The sequence below is a fragment of the Callithrix jacchus genome, chromosome 2 (assembly GCF_049354715.1).
Source record: "Callithrix jacchus isolate 240 chromosome 2, calJac240_pri, whole genome shotgun sequence".
Classification (NCBI taxonomy): Eukaryota; Metazoa; Chordata; class Mammalia; order Primates; family Cebidae; genus Callithrix; species Callithrix jacchus.
The window spans coordinates 104,118,627-104,126,601 of NC_133503.1; positions in this window are offsets into that span (position 1 = coordinate 104,118,627).

A 7,975-nucleotide genomic window follows, 5' to 3' on the forward strand; every position below is an offset into this window, starting at 1 on the left:
ATTGAATATCTAGATAGTTTCTAAATAAGTTTAAATACAGAAACATTGATTACTGAATACTCTTATTATAGAAGAACTAAAGATATTTGGGTCTGTTAGGAAACAGATCCAGTGTCACATTGAAAAATATAATATGAGGAAGTACATGTTTCTAGGAATTATGATTCATAGATTTGCCAGTCTATAAAATGCTAGTTTGACAGACAATTAAAACTAGAAATATTAAGAAAAACAACTCTGCATTTGAGAAAAGTAAGACATGTTTTTGGTAAGTGAAGTTATGAAGGATGAGGAATATATCTTTGCTAAGAAAAAAAAACAAATATTTTTCCCCAAAATAGAATGATTGATTATTCCACAATGGAAAACAGAAACAGTATAGGACAAACTGGTTGAAAGAAATTTGTAGATGATATGTGGAAAAGAAATTTTGGAAAATGAATTCCATGTGTAGTAGTAAAGCTGGCTAAGATCTGAGTGGAGATATATATATGTGTGTGTGTGTGTGTGTGTGTGTGTGTGTGTGTGTGTGTGTGTGTGTACATATATGTAGATATACTGATGTTCTTGTATGAATGTTTATCTCATCCAAAACTCATGTTGAAATTTAGTTGTCATTTTTAAGAGGTAGATCCATTGAGCAGTGATTAGGCCATGGAGGTGAGGGCAGATCCCTCATGGGTCAGATTCATGCCTTTATAAAAGGGCTAGTTCAGCTCTCTTTTGCCTCTTTGCCCTTGTATCTTCATTATGTTAGGACAAAGCATTCTTCCTCTCCTAAGGATGCAGCTTTCAGGTAACATCTTGGAATCAAAATTGCCAAATCTGTTGGGCCCTTAATATTGGACTCCCTACCTGACAGAACTGTAAGGCAATACATTTCTATTCTTTACCAATTACCCAGTCTTGGGTATTCTCTTATAGTACTTCAAAATAAACTAAGACAGTTACTGAAAAAGAAAATGATGAATCATTGAAAGTAGATTGCTACAAAGTTTTCATAGCGTATTGGTCTATTCTTGCTTTATTAGATCTTTGGTTACTTAAGAAAATGGTATCCTCTCTATTAAAAGAGCTAAGGTTTTTATATAACTATGTAACTTTTCATATTTGCCTTTGAAGTCTTTTAATTATCACTCTGGTTAAATAAATGACTACTATCAAAGAGACTTGTAATCCTATTTGAGTGTTTTACCTCTAATTTTTTTATAAACTTCCCAAAATCCAGCTCTAAATTATGTCTTTTTGACTTCGGCTGACTTTAAAATCTTACAGAGGGCCATGAAATAGCTTTTAAAAATTTATTCTCTCTTTTCCTTATGAAAAGAGAGATGTTAAACTAATTAGACTACTTCAATATTGTTAACTTTGTATGAGGAGTTTTGTCAAATAAGAAATGGTGTTTAGGGAAGCATATAACATGTAGCAAGGATCAAACCCCAGGGCTTGATTTTCCTCTGTCTAGTTGTAATCAGCATTTCACAATTCTCAGCTCTCCATCCCCAGGAGTTCAGGATCCCTACTCACCCTAAAGGCCCTGCATGTACTGCCTCTTTACCACAACTAATCTCAGATGTCACCATGAGGGCCTGGAGGTTGTTTCGTTTCAAGTTAAAATTGCTTAAAGGCTGATCTTTTCCTCTAAGTTTCTGTGTTCAGGACATATGGACGCTTCCTTTTGCATCGTTTTTCTGCTTAAGATCCTTTACTAACCTCTCCCGCAACCCTTCTGTTTAAAGTCTTCAAGATGAAGATCAGAGAAAAGGGTTGGTGGGAATGTAAATTAGTTCAGTCACTGTAGAAAGTAGTTCATTTTCTCAAAGAACTTAAAAAAGAACTACCATTCAGCCTGGTAATTTCATTACTGAGTATATATCCAAAGGAATATAAATTGTTCTACAAAAAAAAACACATGCACTCATATGTTTGTTATAGAACAATTCATTAAGGCAAATACATGGAATCAACCTAGGTGCCTCCATAAGTGGTGGACTGGATAAAGAAAATGTAGTACATATATACCATGGAATATTAAGCAACCATGAAAAAGAATGAAATTCTGTCCTTTGCTGCACCATTGATGCAGCTGGAGGGTATTATCCCAAGCAAATTAATGCAGGAACAGAAAACCACATACCGCATGTTCTCCACTAAAAGTGGTAGCTAAACATTGGCACACATGAACATAATGATGTGAACAAAATCACTGGCGGCTACTAGAACAGGAAGAGAGAGAGCGGCAAGGACTGAGAAATTCCCCTTGGGTACTATGCTTACTACCCTGGTAATGGGATCGTGTGTACTCAAACCTCAGTGTCACATAGTATACATACAGTATAACCATGGATCTAAATAATTTACAATAAAAGTTGAAATTATTAAACACAAAACAAAACAGACAAAAACTTCACCAAGAGTGAAGAGAGGGAGTAACATCCTTTGCACCATGCACACTTCCCCTTTCCAGCCACTGGAGGGCAGTGCCGCAGCCCCAATCCAGGAGGGATGGTGTTCTCTCCCTGGTCCTGGGATTCTGCAGACTTCACCCCTGACCTGAGATACCACCTCTTTGGCCCTCACTTCATATCCTTCACCTTCTCAGGACAGGTCCTTTTGTCCCCTAGGCCTTTCCTTTACAATCACCCCTCCATGCTGAGAAAGGTTACCTGGGCCTGTTTTGTGCCATCAGGTGTTTCTGTGCCCCAAATTCCATCTAACTGGAAATGTGCTTTTCTGGAATGTAGGCATTTTATTTCATCTTTCTCCTTTGGAATGTGTGTAATGGAGATGAGGGATAATATGGTTTCAATGTATGTCCCCTCCTGTTCTCATGTTGAAGTGTAACCCCCATTGTTGGAGGCGGAGCCTGGTGGGATGGGTTTGGATCATGGGAGCAGATCCCTCATGAATAGCTTAGCACCATACCGTTGGTGATAAGTGAGTTCTGGCTCATGAGAGACCTGGTTGTTTAAAAGAGTGTGACACTTTCCCTCCTTGCTCCCTGCCTTGCATGTGCGATGTCTGCTCCCACTTCACCTTCTGCTATGATGGTAAGCTTTCTGAGGGCCTCATCAGAAGCTGAGCAGGTGTTGGTGCTATGGTTGTACAGCCTGCAGAACAGTGAGCCAATTAAACCTCTTTTCATAATAAGTTATCCAGTCTCAGGTATTCCTTTACAGAAACACAATAAATGAACTAATGTAAGGAGAGAGACAGAGAGTAACTAAGAATCATAGGCAACCCGAGAAGGAAGAAAGAAAATAAGGATGGATCATAAACAGATGGCAAATTAGAGGATTGGTGAGAAATTTGCAAGAAGACAGGAAGAGAGCCATTTATTTAACCAGAGTGATAATTATAAGACTTGGAAGAAAGTGACAGGAGAGGAAAAGAAAAAGCAATTTAGAAAAAAGCTGTATCTCCAAGAGGTAAAAGAGAGAGTAATAGGGAGAGGGACAGTAAAGCACAAAGCACCTCAAAAAGAGAGTGAGGGGAGAGACTGACAGCTTTGGAGCCACAGCAGACAGAAGAAGGTGGTGCTGGAGAGCAAGCAAGAGCGACTGGTGAAGAGGAGAGCCAAGGGAGAACCACAGCAGGGAAGAAGCATAGGAGGCTTCCCCATTTACCATTGCAGCCACGTCCTCACCCCATGCCTGGTCCATACTGACTGCTCTGCATGTTTCTTTCTTCTCCTTGGCCATCCACTGTCTAGATATTGGTGACAATGAGACCCCAAGGGGAGCACAGAGCCAGAAGGTAGAGGTGTGCTGGGCTTGCCCCTCTGAGTAGTGCTCAACCCTGGCTTCACATTAGAGACCTGAGGCATTCTGCACATATATCCTCTTGTGCTATAACACTACTCTATTGAAATAGTCAGGTTGGGGCTCTTCTTTAATATTTAAAGTTGATTTTAATCTGTATCTAGCATTGGATATCATGACTCGGTGACTTCCATTTCTGAGATCAGCCTATGAAACTGGGAGGCAGTTGGGGAGTTATTCTCTGCATCAAGTTTGGTCAGGCCTTGTCTGTGCCTTGAAGGGGATCTCAGTCCAGCCCAGTTCCCCACTGCTATGGAACATAACTGGGTTTAACCAGGACAAGAGGGAGTGCTGGAAAAAGAGGTCAAACACTTATTTGTTGGTTTCTTGTAAGAGTTTATTGTCCCTTCATCTCCCCTGGTACAGTGGGCAGCAGAGGACCATCTTTCCACATGGTGAGGTCTTCCTTGTGAGTGTGGTTGTGGTACAGGAAGGAACTGTGTTTATCCTAGGCATTAAATAACATAATTCTGGCATTCAAGATTGACTTCTAAAGACTCATGTTACCCAAGAAAGAAGTCCAAAAGAGAAAAGAAAAATGTCAGGATTTGCTCTTACTAGGTAAAGTAATATTCTCAATTGGTGCGTTCCTTCTTTTCTGAAATGCTAGGCACCTGAGTTGCTAATGTTCCCCTCACTCTGCCTGATGTGTTTGCTTGCATTCACCATGCCTTCCCTCAGTCTTTCTCATCTTGACTTAGATTCCACCCCACAGTGACTCAGTGACATGAACATGTGTGGAGGCATGGTCCTGAGATGGGCTTCACACCGACTCATAGATTAGAGATGGGATGTTGGCCATGTGGTGTCACTGCTGTTGGGCAGCAGGAATTGCTTAGGGGCCATATTTGGATGTACTTTTGGGTCTCTGTAAACAAGGATTAGAAAAGCTACATGTGAAAGTCGTTTATTAATGTGCACAAACATCTTCTAAATCCTAGAAAAGACGACCAATAAGGGGTACAAAAAAAACGAAATAATGTTTGCCTTCTTTGTTATGTTGGTGTGAATATATTATTAATGTATGTTCCAGAAATTATATTAAATTCCTGGAAGTCTGATAGTTCTGGTATAACATTATCAGTCATAATTCTAGTAATTATCATAAAATTTTATATGCCACAGAAATAGCCAATTTTCCATGTCAATTACATTATTATTATTATTATAACTTTAGTAAGATATTTAACTGTAACTATTTAAGTCTTGTTATCCAAAGTCAGTTAATTATATTACTCTGGTACTTAACTGGAAGCTTTTGTTAGCAACTATAATATGAAAGTGTTTTGTCTTTAAGAAGATTCATGGAAATGACTCTTAAAAATACAGGTTTCTCATAACTTCAAGATTATACAATTGGACTAAGAATTTCTAGAACTCTAATTAAGAGACTCTTTGGATCATAAAACTGTTAACCCAATATCAAACAGAAAAACCATTACTTTAATACCAAGAAAACACCTTGGCATATTTTTATGCTGTTATTTAGTACTGAAACTATTAGAATATTCAACTTAAATGAACTCCAGAAGATTAATCCAGGTCAAGTCACCTATGATAATCTATTTAATAAACAATACTAGACATGTGATTTTGAAAAACAAAATTGGTATCTAAAAGAATATAAATTCAATGTTAAGTGTGAACTCACGGAGAACCAAGACAGTTGCTTAGTTCTTCTTGAGTTATTAAAGCTTCCATTGTGAAAAGCTCTGTATACCATATATCATCATAAAGTAGCTAAAACGGTATATTATTTTTCAAAAAATTGGTGGAGAAACTGTTCTGAAATTGCAAAAATGGTTTGTAACCATTTTTGGTTTGTCAAGTCCATAAACCTGGGAACAAAATTACAACTTTATGTGGGACATTTCTGACACCTGGTGAACCATTTGGATAGATGGATTTCATTTAATTGCCACTGTCAATGGGATATCAATATATTTTATAATAGTTTATATATTCTCTGGTTGGATAGAAGCTTTCCTGTGTATTATAGAAAAGCTGATGCTCTGACAATAACTAAGAAGTTATTGGAAGAAAATGTGTTTCTTTTATGGGGCTTTCCTGAAGAAATCTCTAGCAATGGAGAAACTCATTTTACTGAATAAGTTATAAAGCAGACAAATAAGGTCTTAGGGACACAGTGGCATTACCGTGGTCCTTACCATCCTCAACTTTCTGAAAAAATGCTGAAATTGACATAGCTAACTAAAATCACTGGATTTCTTTGCATTTTTTGACAATCAGATCGACTCTTATGAAGGCCTATGTCTTTAATAGTAGAACTGCATCTGTCTCCCATTCTTATAAGCATTACAAGGCTTTAATGCTTTATGCCAGAGTGTGTTTTATCTATAAAAAAGAAGCCTTTGCAATTCACCAATTGAGGACAACCAAACATTTTCTAACGTGGAGCCCAGCCATTAGGTCTTCTGGAAATGACATCAGTTAAAGACTGCCCTTGAATCCTGTTGAAAGGGATCATGCCAGGTCATTACCAACCATACTGTAGTAAAATATTAAGGCCTTGAATCTTATGTCTGTCTCACTACTCAAGTATTCCCTTTCAGACTTTTGGAGCTGTAAACCTGTTGTAGACCTTAAGGTAAAACTGACCAGGAAAGTTTCTCCCCAGAATCAAAGGACATCCTAGATGTGAACACCTTTCCCAATATCACAGATCAAGGTTTAGCTTCTCTGCCATCATGAAAACCTTTTACTTTTTTGCCTTTTCTCTTTCTTAAATTTTCTCCTTCTTTCTTTCCCTCCCTCCCTCCCTCCCTCCCTCCCTCCCTCCCTCCCTCCCTCCCTTCCTTCCTTCCTTCCTTCCTTCCTTCCTTCCTTCCTTCCTTCCTTCCTTTCTTCCTTCCCTCTTTCCTTCCTTCTTTTCTTGCTCTATCACCCTGGCTGGAGTGCAGTGGTGGAATCCCAACTCACTGCAACCTCCATCTCTCAAGTTCAAGCAATTCTCCTGTCTCAGCCTCCTAAGTAGGTGTGCACCTGTAATCATGCCTAGCTAATTGTGTGTGTGTGTGTGTGTGTGTGTGTGTATGTGTGTGTGTTTAGTAGAAATGGGGTTTCACCATGTTGACCAGGCTGGTCTTGAATTCTTAACCTCAGATGATCCACCCACCTCTGCCTCCCAAAGTGCTGAGATTACAGGTGTGAACCACTGAACCTGAACATTTTTTCCTTTTTTCTTATATGTTGTTGTTCTAATTTTTTTTTTCCTTTCTCTAAGAAAAACCAATATGACCATAATCAGTCGATGGCTTTGGCAAAGGCTCATGCTATAGCAAAACACCAGAGCAACTACTGGGTTTGTGGGCTAATGCTAAAAAAAAAAAAAAAAAGAAACAGGAAACAATTCCACTGTTACCAAGGCCCGTCCACATTCCCAGTGACAGTAATCTGGAAGCCCAAAAAGCACAGTGTAAATCTGTCTTCGATGTTCTAGACACCACTGCCACTTGCTTTCCTATTAATCACATAACCACTACCAAATGTAGAAATCCTATCTGAGGGATGCCTGCAGATGGCATGCTGTGCTTCCAGGCATCATGTACTCAGGACCTGGGGACTATCTATCTGGTATATGTAATTGCTAGTATAATACCATTGGATTAAATCCTTTTTCACTAAACATGGCTGCATACCCTTACAGCATGTTAAAAAGGATGACAAAAAAAGGTAATTTTCTACTTAATCTTGTTCAGAAGTTATACTGACCTATGGGTGAACAAATTTATCTAACTCATATTCAAATAACATAAAATAGTGTTCTTTTTCAGCCCCCAATGGCCTATATAGTGTCTGTAGAGAATTTGCTTACTGTCTTCTGCCCCACTACTGATTCAGGTATTATATGGACTTGTTCATTCACACCTTTTGAATAGCTTCCCTTTGAAAATTCCTATAATAAGACAATCAACAACAGAAATTAGAGTCTTAAATATTTGTATGCAGATATACATCATGCATTAAATGGTCTCACTTTGGCTAGAACAGCAAGAATGTAAACAGTCGTCAACTAACCTGAGGTTCTGACTTGTGAGTTCCATGTTGAAACAAAACAGGTTCATTATAATGGTGACAGAGTGGATTCAATACCCAAAGTTTTGGTCCATCTCTTATGATTGAAAAGCTGACCA